At 43.0% G+C, this 17891-nt stretch overlaps 1 pseudogene; it reads left to right on the forward strand.

The window, feature by feature from the left end:
• The first annotated feature begins 281 nt into the window (after nt 1-281).
• On the forward strand, nt 282-17888 carry LOC130222770 (zinc finger protein OZF-like; annotated as a pseudogene).
• Nucleotides 17889-17891: the final 3 nt, after the last annotated feature.

Raw genomic sequence — 17891 nt, forward strand, 5'->3', positions numbered from 1 at the left:
AAACTCTGTGAGGTAATTCAAAGATACAAAGATATCCTCCTTGCAGTAAACTTATTATTTTTTTGATTCATTGAATCTCCGGATCTCAAAACTTTCCTCATAATATTTCAAAGAGCTGTCTTTTAGTCAGAAACACTCACACAATGCATATATAGTAAATAACGACACGTTTGTACGACTTTAATATAAAGCGTGCACTATTGGAGAACGTTGAGTTGAGTTTTCCTCAAATCCCTCAGTTCTACTTCAGACCTTTATTTTGGTACCGTGTAATGACGTCACAGGTCTGCGCAGCGCTTTCGTGTTTGCGGTTCAGCAAAGGTTCGTGTTTTAAACGCTGCAGCCTCGTTTAAAACTAAATTATAGTTTATTTTACAGGTAATGCTAAGTTAATTGTCATCAAATGTAACCGTGTGATAGTTAATATAACTTTTACTTTAATTACAAAACGAGTTTAAAGCGAACGCTAGTAGAAGAAAAGGCAACCTTGCCTTACTAGTAACATTGTTGATACACAAACGCCTTTCTGTCTCTAAAACTCGTTTCTTATTTAGTTGTAAACATGTAAAATATTACCTGGACACGATTTCTGCCTCCAGCAGTGTTCAAGCTTTAAAATGGAGAACACATGTGCATCTTATATTGTAGTCTCTTTCTATAATCTACAGTTGACTGTATTGTCTGTGATATTTTGCCTGTGACCATTGTTGAGGAACTTTTAAACATGTCATATTGTGATTAATATTACCTCTGACAGCTAGTCAAAACAGTGTAAATGCACACAAGCTAGCTTTACAAACTCTGTGTGTTCATGAACATGTAATATTAATAATTACACTGGTCAATACATTAATTTCTGTTATTTTTCTCCTCTTAAACAGAGTAAAGTGTCTAAACTCAGAGACAAACTCCTGGAGAAGCGACTGAGATCTGCTCTTTGTTATCATCTACTATTATAAAGATGGCATCTCTTAAAGAGGAGAGTGGAGGTCTGAGGATTACAGAAGTGTTCACACTGAAACATGAAGATCCTGAGGAACAAACAGGTTAGTTTTTATTTCTCAAAGCTGAACTCAGAGTCATTTAATCCTCAATCAAATGTGCAGCTCTGAATAAATGAGTCATATTTTAGAGAAATCTCATATGAGTGTCTTGATGAGTTTTATTTGGCTTAAAGTGACTCGCATGATCAGATAACACTAACACTGCCTTCAGGTGAACTTGAGAAGATCCTGCTTATAATTTGCACAATGTCACACGTTCAATTATTAATAATTCACTAGTCTAGTGTAGGCTTTGGTATCATTTGAATTTAAGCGATTTCGGTTCCGCTTATCGATTTAGATTGTTTTCGATTCCTAGTTTTGGTTCCATTGTAAAATAAAAAAAGTAAATAAAATAAGTCATTTAGGCCCTGTTCACGAGGGAATTCAGGTTTGTTTTCGTCGATCTGATCACAAATAGACAGCTAACAATTTACAATAAGGTTGTAATCAGGATTCATACACATTTTTACTACTAAAATTCCATGACTTTTCCAAGACTTTCAAGTAAATCTTCATGACGTATGTCTGCATATGCGTGGTAAAAGTAAAAACTATGCATGTTCAAATTTAATACAGCATATCGTAAAACATGCAGCACTCTATTCAGTTTTCAATTTAAATATATCTATGTAAAACGGATTTAGATCTGATTTACACGGCACTAGTAATGTGAGAGTATGAGATTGGCCAAGGACAGAATAGAAGTCAAGTCAACTACACAGTAGTGCTGTGCGTTATTTGTTTAACCCTTTAATGCTGTGTTTACACCAGATGCGTAACGAGCGGATAAATTGTGCTATTTGCGCATAAATAGCTATGTGAACGTTTGAGTTTACCCACTTCATTCGCGCGTCAAATCCACTTCGTTCGCTCGTCAAATCCGCTTCATTCGCGCATCAAATCCGTTTCATTCGCTCGTCAAATCCGCTTCATTCGAGCATCAAATCCGTTTCATTCGCTCGTCAAATCCGCTTCATTCGCGCATCAAATCCGCTTCATTCGTGCATCAAATCCGCTTCATTCGCGCGTCAAATCCGCTTTATTCGCGCGCCAAATCCGTTTCATTCGTGCATCAAATCCGCTTCATTCGTGCATCAAATCCGCTTCATTCGCGCATCAAATCCATTTCATTCCCACGCCAAATCTGCTTCATTCGTGCATCAAATCCATTTCATTCCCACGCCAAATCTGCTTCATTCTTGCATCAAATCCATTTCATTCCCGCGCCAAATCCGCTTCATTCGTTCATCAAATCCGCTTCATTCGAGCATCAAATCCGCTTCATTCGTTCATCAAATCCGCTTCATTCGTGCATCAAATCCGCTTCATTCGTGCATCAAATCCGCTTCATTCGTGCATCAAATCCGCTTCATTCGTGCATCAAATCCGCTTCATTCGAGCATCAAATCCGCTTCATTCGCGCATCAAATCCGCTTCATTCGTGCATCAAATCGTTTCATTCGCGCGCCAAATCCGCTTCATTCGCGCATCAAATCCGCTTCATTCACGCATCAAATCCGTTTCATTCGCGCATCAAATCCGCTTCATTCGTGCATCAAATCCGTTTCATTCCCGCGCCAAATCCGCTTCATTCCCGCGCCAAATCCGCTTCATTCGTTCATCAAATCCGCTTCATTCGCGCATCAAATCCGCTTCATTCGTGCATCAAATCGTTTCATTCGCGCGCCAAATCCGCTTCATTCGAGCATCAAATCCATTTCATTCCCGCGCCAAATCCGCTTCATTCGTGCATCAAATCCATTTCATTCCCGCGCCAAATCCGCTTCATTCGCGCGCCAAATCCGCTTCATTCGCGCATCAAATCCGTTTCATTCGCGCATCAAATCCATTTCATTCGTGCATCAAATCCGCTTCATTCGCGCATCAAATCCGTTTCATTCGCGCATCAAATCCATTTCATTCCTGCGCCAAATCCGCTTCATTCGCGCATCAAATCCGCTTCATTTGTGCATCAAATCCGTTTCATTCCCACGCCAAATCCGCTTCATTCGCGCATCAAATCCATTTCATTCCCACGCCAAATCCGCTTCATTCGCACATCAAATCCGCTTCATTCGCGCATCAAATCCATTTCATTCCCGCGCCAAATCCGCTTCATTCCCGCGCCAAATCCGCTTCATTCGCGCATCAAATCCGCTTCATTCGTGCATCAAATCCGCTTCATTCGTTCATCAAATCCGCTTCATTCGTGCATCAAATCCGCTTCATTCGCGCATCAAATCCGCTTCATTCGCGCATCAAATCCATTTCATTCCTGCGCCAAATCCGCTTCATTCGTTCATCAAATCCGCTTCATTTGTTCATCAAATCTGCTTCATTCGCACATCAATTCGGCTTCATTCGCGCATCAAATCAGTTTCATTCGCGCGCCAAATCCGCTTCATTCGCGCATCAAATCCGCTTCATTCGTGCATCAAATCCGCTTCATTCGTGCACCAAATCCGCTTCATTCGAGCATCAAATCCGCTTCATTCGCGCATCAAATCCGCTTCATTCGTGCATCAAATCAGTTTCATTCGCGCGCCAAATCCGCTTCATTCGTGCATCAAATCCGCTTCATTCACGCATCAAATCCGTTTCATTCGCGCATCAAATCCATTTCATTCGTGCATCAAATCCGCTTCATTCGTGCATCAAATCAGTTTCATTCGAGCATCAAATCCGCTTCATTCGTGCATCAAATCCGTTTCATTCGCGCATCAAATCCATTTCATTCGTGCATCAAATCCGCTTCATTCGCGCATCAAATCCGTTTCATTCGCGCATCAAATCCATTTCATTCCTGCGCCAAATCCGCTTCATTCGAGCATCAAATCCATTTCATTCGTGCATCAAATCCGCTTCATTCGCGCATCAAATCCGTTTCATTCGCGCATCAAATCCATTTCATTCCTGCGCCAAATCCGCTTCATTCGCGCATCAAATCCGCTTCATTTGTCCATCAAATCCGTTTCATTCCCACGCCAAATCCGCTTCATTCGCGCATCAAATCCATTTCATTCCCACGCCAAATCCGCTTCATTCGCACATCAAATCCGCTTCATTCGCGCATCAAATCCATTTCATTCCCGCGCCAAATCCGCTTCATTCGCGCATCAAATCCGCTTCATTCGTGCATCAAATCCGCTTCATTCGTGCATCAAATCCGCTTCATTCGTTCATCAAATCCGCTTCATTCGTGCATCAAATCCGCTTCATTCGCGCATCAAATCCGCTTCATTCGCGCATCAAATCCATTTCATTCCTGCGCCAAATCCGCTTCATTCGTTCATCAAATCCGCTTCATTCGTGCATCAAATCCGCTTCATTCGTGCACCAAATCCGCTTCATTCGAGCATCAAATCCGCTTCATTCGAGCATCAAATCCGCTTCATTCGTGCATCAAATCGTTTCATTCGCGCGCCAAATCCGCTTCATTCGTGCATCAAATCCGCTTCATTCGCGCATCAAATCCGCTTCATTCGTGCATCAAATCAGTTTCATTCGCGCGCCAAATCCGCTTCATTCGAGCATCAAATCCACTTCATTCGCGCATCAAATCCATTTCATTCCCGCGCCAAATCCGCTTCATTCGTGTATCAAATCCGCTTCATTCACGCATCAAATCCGCTTCATTCGTGCATCAAATCGTTTCATTTGTGCATCAAATCCGTTTCATTCCCACGCCAAATCCGCTTCATTCGCGCATCAAATCCATTTCATTCGCGCGCCAAATCCGCTTCATTCGCGCATCAAATCCGCTTCATTCGCGCATCAAATCCGCTTCATTCCCGCGCCAAATCCGCTTCATTCGTGCATCAAATCCGCTTCATTCGCGCATCAAATCCATTTCATTCCTGCGCCAAATCCGCTTCATTCGCGCATCAAATCCGCTTCATTTGTGCATCAAATCCGTTTCATTCCCACGCCAAATCCGCTTCATTCGCGCATCAAATCCATTTCATTCCCGCGCCAAATCCGCTTCATTCGCGCATCAAATCCGCTTCATTCGTGCATCAAATCCGCTTCATTCGTTCATCAAATCCGCTTCATTCGTGCATCAAATCCGCTTCATTCGCGCATCAAATCCGCTTCATTCGCGCATCAAATCCATTTCATTCCTGCGCCAAATCCGCTTCATTCGTTCATCAAATCCGCTTCATTTGTTCATCAAATCCGCTTCATTCGCACATCAATTCGGCTTCATTCGCGCATCAAATCCGTTTCATTCGCGCGCCAAATCCGCTTCATTCGCGCATCAAATCCGCTTCATTCGTGCATCAAATCCGCTTCATTCGTGCACCAAATCCGCTTCATTCGAGCATCAAATCCGCTTCATTCGAGCATCAAATCCGCTTCATTCGTGCATCAAATAGTTTCATTCGCGCGCCAAATCCGCTTCATTCGTGCATCAAATCCGCTTCATTCGCGCATCAAATCCGCTTCATTCGTGCATCAAATCAGTTTCATTCGCGCGCCAAATCCGCTTCATTCGAGCATCAAATCCGCTTCATTCACGCATCAAATCCGCTTCATTCGCGCATCAAATCCATTTCATTCGCGCACCAAATCCGCTTCATTCGCGCATCAAATCCGCTTCATTCGCGCATCAAATCCGCTTCATTCCCGCGCCAAATCCGCTTCATTCGCGCATCAAATCCGCTTCATTCGCGCATCAAATCCGTTTCATTCGCGCATCAAATCCATTTCATTCGTGCATCAAATCCGTTTCATTCCCGCGCCAAATCCGCTTCATTCCCGCGCCAAATCCGCTTCATTCGTTCATCAAATCCGCTTCATTCGCGCATCAAATCCGTTTCATTCGCGCATCAAATCCATTTCATTCCTGCGCCAAATCCGCTTCATTCGAGCATCAAATCCGCTTCATTTGTGCATCAAATCCGTTTCATTCCCGCGCCAAATCCGCTTCATTCCCGCGCCAAATCCGCTTCATTCGTTCATCAAATCCGCTTCATTCGCGCATCAAATCCGCTTCATTCGTGCATCAAATCGTTTCATTCGCGCGCCAAATCCGCTTCATTCGAGCATCAAATCCATTTCATTCCCGCGCCAAATCCGCTTCATTCGTGCATCAAATCCATTTCATTCCCGCGCCAAATCCGCTTCATTCGTGCATCAAATCCGCTTCATTCACGCATCAAATCCGTTTCATTCGCGCATCAAATCCATTTCATTCGTGCATCAAATCCGCTTCATTCGCGCATCAAATCCGTTTCATTCCCACGCCAAATCCGCTTCATTCGCACATCAAATCCGCTTCATTCGCGCATCAAATCCATTTCATTCCCGCGCCAAATCCGCTTCATTCCCGCGCCAAATCCGCTTCATTCGCGCATCAAATCCGCTTCATTCGTGCATCAAATCCGCTTCATTCGCACATCAAATCCGCTTCATTCGCGCATCAAATCCATTTCATTCCCGCGCCAAATCCGCTTCATTCCCGCGCCAAATCCGCTTCATTCGCGCATCAAATCCGCTTCATTCGTGCATCAAATCCGCTTCATTCGTTCATCAAATCCGCTTCATTCGTGCATCAAATCCGCTTCATTCGCGCATCAAATCCGCTTCATTCGCGCATCAAATCCATTTCATTCCTGCGCCAAATCCGCTTCATTCGTTCATCAAATCCGCTTCATTTGTTCATCAAATCCGCTTCATTCGCACATCAATTCGGCTTCATTCGCGCATCAAATCAGTTTCATTCGCGCGCCAAATCCGCTTCATTCGCGCATCAAATCCGCTTCATTCGTGCATCAAATCCGCTTCATTCGTGCACCAAATCCGCTTCATTCGAGCATCAAATCCGCTTCATTCGCGCATCAAATCCGCTTCATTCGTGCATCAAATCAGTTTCATTCGCGCGCCAAATCCGCTTCATTCGTGCATCAGATCCGCTTCATTCACGCATCAAATCCGTTTCATTCGCGCATCAAATCCATTTCATTCGTGCATCAAATCCGCTTCATTCGTGCATCAAATCAGTTTCATTCGAGCGCCAAATCCGCTTCATTCGTGCATCAAATCCGTTTCATTCGCGCATCAAATCCATTTCATTCGTGCATCAAATCCGCTTCATTCGCGCATCAAATCCGTTTCATTCGCGCATCAAATCCATTTCATTCCTGCGCCAAATCCGCTTCATTCGAGCATCAAATCCATTTCATTCGTGCATCAAATCCGCTTCATTCGCGCATCAAATCCGTTTCATTCGCGCATCAAATCCATTTCATTCCTGCGCCAAATCCGCTTCATTCGCGCATCAAATCCGCTTCATTTGTCCATCAAATCCGTTTCATTCCCACGCCAAATCCGCTTCATTCGCGCATCAAATCCATTTCATTCCCACGCCAAATCCGCTTCATTCGCACATCAAATCCGCTTCATTCGCGCATCAAATCCATTTCATTCCCGCGCCAAATCCGCTTCATTCGCGCATCAAATCCGCTTCATTCGTGCATCAAATCCGCTTCATTCGTGCATCAAATCCGCTTCATTCGTTCATCAAATCCGCTTCATTCGTGCATCAAATCCGCTTCATTCGCGCATCAAATCCGCTTCATTCGCGCATCAAATCCATTTCATTCCTGCGCCAAATCCGCTTCATTCGTTCATCAAATCCGCTTCATTTGTTCATCAAATCCGCTTCATTCGCACATCAATTCGGCTTCATTCGCGCATCAAATCCGTTTCATTCGCGCGCCAAATCCGCTTCATTCGCGCATCAAATCCGCTTCATTCGTGCATCAAATCCGCTTCATTCGTGCACCAAATCCGCTTCATTCGAGCATCAAATCCGCTTCATTCGAGCATCAAATCCGCTTCATTCGTGCATCAAATCGTTTCATTCGCGCGCCAAATCCGCTTCATTCGTGCATCAAATCCGCTTCATTCGCGCATCAAATCCGCTTCATTCGTGCATCAAATCAGTTTCATTCGCGCGCCAAATCCGCTTCATTCGAGCATCAAATCCACTTCATTCGCGCATCAAATCCATTTCATTCCCGCGCCAAATCCGCTTCATTCGTGTATCAAATCCGCTTCATTCACGCATCAAATCCGCTTCATTCGTGCATCAAATCGTTTCATTTGTGCATCAAATCCGTTTCATTCCCACGCCAAATCCGCTTCATTCGCGCATCAAATCCATTTCATTCGCGCGCCAAATCCGCTTCATTCGCGCATCAAATCCGCTTCATTCGCGCATCAAATCCGCTTCATTCCCGCGCCAAATCCGCTTCATTCGTGCATCAAATCCGCTTCATTCGCGCATCAAATCCATTTCATTCCTGCGCCAAATCCGCTTCATTCGCGCATCAAATCCGCTTCATTTGTGCATCAAATCCGTTTCATTCCCACGCCAAATCCGCTTCATTCGCGCATCAAATCCATTTCATTCCCGCGCCAAATCCGCTTCATTCGCGCATCAAATCCGCTTCATTCGTGCATCAAATCCGCTTCATTCGTTCATCAAATCCGCTTCATTCGTGCATCAAATCCGCTTCATTCGCGCATCAAATCCGCTTCATTCGCGCATCAAATCCATTTCATTCCTGCGCCAAATCCGCTTCATTCGTTCATCAAATCCGCTTCATTTGTTCATCAAATCCGCTTCATTCGCACATCAATTCGGCTTCATTCGCGCATCAAATCCGTTTCATTCGCGCGCCAAATCCGCTTCATTCGCGCATCAAATCCGCTTCATTCGTGCATCAAATCCGCTTCATTCGTGCACCAAATCCGCTTCATTCGAGCATCAAATCCGCTTCATTCGAGCATCAAATCCGCTTCATTCGTGCATCAAATAGTTTCATTCGCGCGCCAAATCCGCTTCATTCGTGCATCAAATCCGCTTCATTCGCGCATCAAATCCGCTTCATTCGTGCATCAAATCAGTTTCATTCGCGCGCCAAATCCGCTTCATTCGAGCATCAAATCCGCTTCATTCGCGCATCAAATCCGCTTCATTCGCGCATCAAATCCATTTCATTCGCGCACCAAATCCGCTTCATTCGCGCATCAAATCCGCTTCATTCGCGCATCAAATCCGCTTCATTCCCGCGCCAAATCCGCTTCATTCGCGCATCAAATCCGCTTCATTCACGCATCAAATCCGTTTCATTCGCGCATCAAATCCATTTCATTCGTGCATCAAATCCGTTTCATTCCCGCGCCAAATCCGCTTCATTCCCGCGCCAAATCCGCTTCATTCGTTCATCAAATCCGCTTCATTCGCGCATCAAATCCGTTTCATTCGCGCATCAAATCCATTTCATTCCTGCGCCAAATCCGCTTCATTCGAGCATCAAATCCGCTTCATTTGTGCATCAAATCCGTTTCATTCCCACGCCAAATCCGCTTCATTCGCGCATCAAATCCATTTCATTCCCACGCCAAATCCGCTTCATTCGCACATCAAATCCGCTTTATTCGCTCATCAAATCCATTTCATTCCCGCGCCAAATCCGCTTCATTCGCGCATCAAATCCATTTCATTCCCGCGCCAAATCCGCTTCATTCGCGCATCAAATCCATTTCATTCCCGCGCCAAATCCGCTTCATTCGCGCATCAAATCCATTTCATTCCCGCGCCAAATCCGCTTCATTCGCGCATCAAATCCATTTCATTCCCGCGCCAAATCCGCTTCATTCGCGCATCAAATCCGCTTCATTCGCGCATCAAATCCGCTTCATTCGTGCATCAAATCCGCTTCATTCGTTCATCAAATCCGCTTCATTCGTGCATCAAATCCGCTTCATTCGCGCATCAAATCCATTTCATTCCTGCGCCAAATCCGCTTCATTCGTTCATCAAATCCGCTTCATTTGTTCATCTAATCCGCTTCATTCGCACATCAATTCGGCTTCATTCGCGCATCAAATCCGTTTCATTCGCGCGCCAAATCCGCTTCATTCGCGCATCAAATCCGCTTCATTCGTGCATCAAATCCGCTTCATTCGTGCATCAAATCCGCTTCATTCGAGCATCAAATCCGCTTCATTCGAGCATCAAATCCGCTTCATTCGTGCATCAAATCCGCTTCATTCGCGCATCAAATCCGCTTCATTCGTGCATCAAATCAGTTTCATTCGCGCGCCAAATCCGCTTCATTCGAGCATCAAATCCACTTCATTCGCGCATCAAATCCATTTCATTCCCGCGCCAAATCCGCTTAATTCGTGTATCAAATCCGCTTCATTCGAGCATCAAATCCGCTTCATTCACGCATCAAATCCGCTTCATTCGCGCATCAAATCCGCTTCATTCGAGCATCAAATCCGCTTCATTCGCGCATCAAATCCGTGATTTTTATTAAGAAAATAACTGGCACAGCGATCTGTCGAACTTTAAAATCCTGTAGTGTGAACTAGGCTTTAGCTGAGTAGCAGTATAAAAGGAAAGTAAGATTTGTGAACAAAAATCGCTTAATTTGTTGATTATATGAGCACACATTGTTTTGCATTCCATAAACACAACCAAGCCTTAAAAACACTCTGGACCAGGGCTTTATTTGTGCTGGAATAATCCGGATCTGGCACCTCTGAAATCTGATCCAGCACCTCATTTTACAGATCCCCCTCCTCACATGCACCCCCACCTCGCTCTTCACTTTCTTCCGCGACTCCCCAACCCTCTTCACTTTTGTCCACGACATCCTCCCTTCCCCCCTGCACTTCACTTTCGTCCGCAACACCTCTCCGTCCTCTGGTAACATGCCGGATCCGTTACTGCGATCTGTTCCTGGACTTCACAATTTACAAATTAAGCACCTGCTCTGGACCACCCCTTTAATAATAAATCCTTTGCCTCGACCTTTGCCTGTTATTAGATTACTCTTTGCGGGTTCACCCTGATTAGTGATGGGAAGTTCAATTCATTTTACTGACTCTGACCTTTGAGTCTCATTCATTGAGTCGTTCCGTTCATTGCGTTAAATTTGCCAAAATCTTATTAAAATGTTACGAGTTCTTTCCAAACTTATCTACAACTAGCCCAAATGTTGATCACACTACAAACAGGTCATAACTAAAATGCTGTAAGAGAAAAATAGTCATTTATTGTTTACCTAGTCTTTTGTCTATGATTATGTCAGGTCACCTCTTCTGACAGCTCTTCAATATTGAGTGATTCGTTCACGTGACACAGACAGCCCCATATAAGCTTAACCAAAGCACACACACTGAGCTGAAGGGAGCCATGATTAGTTCACCTTTCGAGTCTTCTGGTTTTTGAGTCGTTCATTTATCATGTGACAGCATGTAAAGAGTTGACTCAAACACAAGGACTCAAGAAATGAGCGGGTCAAATCTTTTTCCAGCTCTGACAGCTTATGATTGGCTTCTGTCTTTCACGTGATGGACGAACGATTCAAACCCGGTAGAAGACTCCATAAAGGAACTAATCTTCTCCTCCACTTGCACAAATGTGCGCATGCTCGAATGAACGAATCACTACTTGAGAGGACTCATTGTTCTCGAGTCATACAAAAGATTCATTCTAAATGAACACATCGCTCAAGAACAACCCATCACTATCCCTGATGTTGTTTGCTCCTGACATGATGTTTGACTAGTCTATACATTCGGATCCTCACTCACTGTTGTCATGCTCAGTCTACTCAGCTCAGTGTGCCCTCGAGGGCCACATTAAGCACTCTTTACACCTTACCTTCCTCACAGATCGCTCTGACTTTGTACTCATTGATATTTTTTGTTGTGCACCAAACTAACCCTTTAAAGACGCTCGTCACTTTGTTTTGCTCGTAGTGTGAATAAGGCTTAACTGACACAATGTCAGTTATATATTTGCAGCTAGTGTTTAATGTTTAATTTTCAGCGCTAATGAAAGCGGGTTAGTCTAATGTAAGTGATCTTACTCCAAAATAGGCATGGGGCGCAAAACAGTTTCAAGGTGGTTTAAAAACAGTGTTTTTAAATCAACTTCATAGAAGACCTACAGTGCATCCGGAAAGTATTCATAGATGTTTCAGCAGCTTCATTTATAGTTTACCAGTGGTAATTTCTGTTGATTGGACATGATTTGAAAAGGCATACACCTGTCTATATAAGGTCCCAGGGTTGACAGTGCATGTCAAAGCACAAACCAAGCGTGAAGACAAAGGAATTGTCTGTAGACCTCCGAGACAGGCTTGGGAAGGTTACAGAAACATTTCTGCTGCTCTGAGAGTTCCAATGAGCACAGTGGCATCCATCATCCGTAAGTGGAAGATGTTTAACCCCCAGGACTCTTCCTAGAGCTGGCCGGCCATCTAAGCTGAGTGATCGGGGGAGAAGGGCCTTACTCAGGGAGGTGATCAATAACCCGATAGTCATTCTGTCTGAGCTCTAGTGTTCTTCTGTGGAGAGAGAACCTTACAGAAGCACAACCATCTGTGCAGCAATCCACCAATCAGGCCTGTATTGTAGAGTGACCAGACGGAAGCCACTCGCCACCTGGAATTTGCCAAAAGGCATCTGAAGGACTCTCAGACCATAAGAAACTAAATTCTCTGGTCTGATGAGGCTAAAATTGAACTCATTGGAGTGAATGCCAGGCGTTACGTTTGGAGAAAACCAGGCACCGCTCATTACCAGGCTAAAACCATCCCTACAGTGAAGCATGGTGGTGGCAGCATCATGCTGTGGGGATGTTTTTCAGCAGCAGGAGCTGGAAGACTAGTCAGGATAGAGGGAAAGATGAATGCAGCAATGTACAGAGGCGTCCTGAATGAAGACCTTCTTCAGAGTGCTCTTGTCCTCAGACTGGGGCGACGGTTCATCTTCCTGCGGGACAATGACCCAAAGCACACTGCCAAAATATTAATGGAGTGGCTTCACAACAACTCGGTGAATATCCTTGAGTGGCCCAGCCAGAGCCCAGAGCAAAAATTCCCAAAGACCTGTGTGCCAAGCTTGTGGCTGTGAATACTGATGTACATGTGATTCTAATATTAATGTAGCAAAAAAGACAAATTGCCCCAAAATCAATAATTACTGGCTGTCTCTGAAATTACTACATTAGAATTTGAATTTACTGCACGACTGTCAGAAAAGTGCTTTCCATACAGAATGAATGGAATTGAGGCGTATTTCATCTGACATTTGTCATGATCATGTGACCTACCTGCGCCAGTTGTGTCGCTTCACTCTCACTTATGAATCCTCTTGCATAGCATCATGGGATAGCGTAGCGTTCATCGGATGCACACCTCAGAATCTTGCCAGAAGTAGTCGGTCTCTGTGTACTTAGCTACTGTTTTTCAAATACAACGAATTCAGACATACTACTCAGCTCGCATAGTTTTTGATATACTATATAGTAAGGAAGTATGCGATTTTTGTACGCGGCCTTTGTTACGCGCTTTCGAGGTAGAGGAGACCAAATCTTGTCAATTTTTTTTCAATTTCTTTGCCATAAGAAATCTGATCCTTTCCAAATGTGCTAATTTAGTTAATTCTTCCAGCCAAGATCTAAATAAAGGGGGTTCTGTTGATTTCCGAAACCTTACCACCAGCTTTTTTGCCACAATAAGGCTGTAAGACAACAGTTGTTTTTGAGAATCCTGGTTTTGTCTAAAATTCCAAATATGACCAAAAGTGCGTCGAACTTGCTATGTAAAATTTTACAGAGTTTTTAATATTTCAGCCCAGAATGGGATCAGTTTAGAACACAGAGCATAACTATGTAAGGGAGTGGCTAAGTCCGTCTTGCATTTATCACAGAAGGGAGCGGTATCAGGAAAAAGTTTATGTAATTTTGTCTTGGTATAATGGACCCAATGTATAATTTTAAACTGAATGAGACAGTGTCTGAAGTTAACAGAACAAGAGTGGATTGTTTTTTAGCTAAGCTTTCAAGGTTATCATACCATCGGAATCTTATACTGGGGTGCGTTTCTGAAAACTTTCGTTAGCCAACTAAGGTCGCAAGTTCCGTCGTTACAAACATAATTTGTTGATATGCCGTTTCTCAAATCCAACATTCCAACGAACATTCGCAAACTGCGTCGCAAACTTGAGCTGTAGTTAGAAACATAGTTCCTGTATGTGTTCTATACCCAGTTATCCCCCTATGCCCTATTCATTTAGAACATCCTAACATTTAAACTCATCTCTCTTAGGTGTAATTTGCTTTCAAAGTTTTTTGCAGCTCAGATTTAGCAATCTTCATGTTGACAATCGCGCTCCCTTCGAGAAAACATTGATGTCATTTGGAACACAGCCGTGGCTCATGACGAAAGCTATAGGTGACCTATTATTTAAAAGCGGAATTTATGTTACATCTCCAAAGCTTGCGAAAACAAAAAAACAAAGCATACATCAATGCTTTTAATTTACAGTAGGTTATTTATTAAGTATCTGTAGTGGGCCTGCTGGTTAGAACATTTCTGCAGTGGTTTGCATGCGTCTAATTGTAAAAGTAGACTTTTCAAAAAATAAACAATATCATACTTTTAATCATCATGATCATCATTAATATTATTCAAGTAGGATTTTCATTTCCTAATAAATAATATTAAATTTAATTTCTTATTAAATAGCCTCGTTATTTATGTATTTATATGATTTATATATGACATTAAAATGTGTTCGCTTTTGTAAGTGATTTTATGTTTTAGAATAGAATATGTGATGTTCTCAATAATATTTGTAAAGGAAACACAGGCCCTATATAAGCCATTTACATTGAAATATATGGAAAATGAGTGCATGTTTTTACCAAAACTAATATTGGATTTTGTTTTAAATGCGTGTTTGTGTAAAACAATATAATTTAAATTATGGGGTTCTTCTCTAAAGAAACTGTTACTCCACCCCGTTTAGAGCATCATTATGCGCATTTTACGTTATAACTAACATGTTTTAAACGATGGATCTGCGACAAAGAAACTACGGGTTTTGGGAAACACTCGTCACTACATCATTCTTTTCCCCGAGTTTTATCTTTGTTGGCGCAATGCACCCCTGGCCCATTCCTACACAAAAACAGCGTTTCAAATCAACTTCATACAAGAAGACCTATAATAGGTTGTAGCCTAATATTAATCAGAATCAGAATCAGAAAGAGCTTTATTGCCAGGTATGTTCACACATACTAGGAATTTGTTTTGGTGACAGAGCTTCTACAGTGCAACAGGATTACAGAGACAGGACAAAAAACACATAATAAATATATTTTAAAAAATTTAAGTAGTGAGTGCAAATATACAGATTGACAAGTGTATGTACATGTTTATTACTATATACAACGTTATATGTGCAGCTGTTATGTGCAAATTGGCATGTAAAGTGTGTTGTTAAATAAGTGTATATGTGTATAAAAGTGTATAGCAAGTAGTGATGTTGGTTCCACAATTATTATCATCAAGTGTTCATGAGATGGATTGCCTGAGGGAAGAAACTGTTTCTGTGTCGGGCTGTTCTGGTGCGCAGTGCTCTGTAGCGTCGACCAGAAGGTAAAAGTTCAAAGAGGCAGTGTGCTGGGTGTGAGGGGTCCAGAGTGATTTTGGCAGCCCTTCTGCTCGCTCTGGATAAGTACAGTTCTTGGGGAGTAGGAAGGGTTGTACCAGTGATTCGCTCAGCAGTCCGAACTATTCGACGTAGTCTTTGGAGGTCGTATTTAGTAGCTGAGCTAAACCAGACAGTTATTGATGTGCAGATGACTGATTCAATGATGGAGGTGTAGAACTGTTTCAGCAGCTCCTTTGGGAGGTTAAACTTCCTCAGCTGACGAAGAAAGTACAGCCTCTGTTGAGCTTTTTTGACAATGGAGTCAATGTGAGTGTCCCACTTCAGGTCCTGAGAGATGGTGGTGCCCAGGAACCTGAATGACTCCACTGCTGCCACAATGCTGTCCATGATGCTCAGTGGGGGGAGAGCAGGGGGGTTTCTCCTGAAGTCCACTATCATCTCCACTGTTTTGAGCGTGTTGAGCTCCAGGTTGTTGTGGCTACACCAGACAGCCAACTCCTTAACCTCCTGTCTGTAAGCAGACTCGTCACCGTCCTGAATGAGGCCGATAAGTGTGGTGTCGCCTGCAAACTTCAAGAGCTTCACAGAGGAGTAAAGTAGTAAAACACAAATCTCCCTTGTTAAACTATAGATTTGACACACTTCTCATGGAGAAGGCTGTTTACTAGATGTTTACGAAACTCCTTCCTACTGCAGAGTGTTAGTATACTGTCACTCAGCATTTTCAAATTACTCTATGCCTTCAAATGAAGACTTAAAAAGGTGTGAGGAAAGAATTCCTCTTGAAAGGCATTGCCTTGATCATAAGACTTTAAGACTTGATGCTCTTTTTAAGATCTAAGACTTTTAATGGGTTCAGGATTCACAGAAACCTTGCATAGCTACAAAAATGTTAACTTGTTAGTGGAAATATTTACAAAGTAGTAGCACTCGATGGTTTGAATAGTCTGTGTTGGTTTCCATGTCTGCCATTTTGTGTTTTTTAACTTGGGGTTAACTGGTATTTTTTCACTTTAGGGCTGATGGTGCTGAAAGAAGAGATTCGGGGGCCTAATGAAATTGAAGAGATGGATCAGTTTGGCAAACACCAAGATTTAATGACCAATGAGCCGTCTTCAGTGACAAAGAACACCTCATGTGAAAGAGCTGAGAAAACCAAATCTTTCCACTGTCATCAGTGTAAAAAAAGTTTTAGTAAAAAACAAGGCCTTAATTTTCACATGAGAATTCACACTGGAGAGAAGCTTTCCACATGTGATCAGTGTGGAAAGTGTTTCACTACAATAACACATTTCAAAAAGCATGTGAAAATCCACAGCGGAGAGAAGCCTTTCTCATGTACTGAGTGTGGAAAGAGTTTCTTTCTAAAGGAAAATCTTACAGTGCACATGAAATTTCACACTGGGGTAAAGCCTTTTGCCTGTCAGTATTGTGGAAAGAGATTCAGTACGTCAAGTAATCTGAAAGTTCATTTTCGTGCTCACACTGGAGAAAAGCCGTATACCTGCCAACAGTGTGGAAAGAGTTATACACAGAAGTATCGCCTTAGGTTTCACATTATCCGTCACACTGAAGAGAAACCGTTCACGTGTGATCAGTGTGAAAAGAGTTATGAATCTAAACGTCTCCTTAACCAGCACAAGAGGACTCATGTGACGGATAAATATTTCATATGTGATCAGTGTGGAAAGAGTTTTAATCTGAAAGAAAACTTTGACCAGCACGTGAAGAATCACGCAGAGAAATCTTTCATATGTCACCAGTGCGGAAGGAGTTGCATTAGTGAATCAAGTTTTAAAATGCACATGAGAGTTCACACTGGAGAGAGACCTTACTCGTGTACAGAGTGTGGAAAGAGTTTCAGTCGAAATGGAACCTTTACAGCGCATATGAGAGTTCACACTGGAGAGAAGCCTTATCCTTGTCAGTATTGTGAAATGAGATTCAGTACATCATCTAAACTTAAAGCTCACATTAACGTTCACACTGGAAAGAAGCCGTATACCTGTAAACCGTGTGGAGAGAGTTTTGCTCAATTACCAGCCCTTAAAGTCCACATGAGAGTTCACACCGGAGGGAGACCTTACACTTGCACACAATGTGGTAAAACCTTTAAACGTGAAGCGACTCAAATTCGACACATGAGAACGTATCACACTGGACCGTTCACATGTGACGAGTGTGGAAAGAGATTTACATATAAAAATTCCTTCAACCAGCACATGAAGATTCACACAGAAGAGATTACATGTCATCAGTCTGAAAAGAGGTTCACTGAAAGGACCCGCAAATTACACATGGCCAAGCAAATCTGTAAGTCTGGCCACAATAACAATCCTCAAGATTTGCTCAAGT

Source organism: Danio aesculapii, chromosome 4 (genome assembly GCF_903798145.1).
Source record: "Danio aesculapii chromosome 4, fDanAes4.1, whole genome shotgun sequence".
Taxonomy (NCBI): domain Eukaryota; kingdom Metazoa; phylum Chordata; class Actinopteri; order Cypriniformes; family Danionidae; genus Danio; species Danio aesculapii.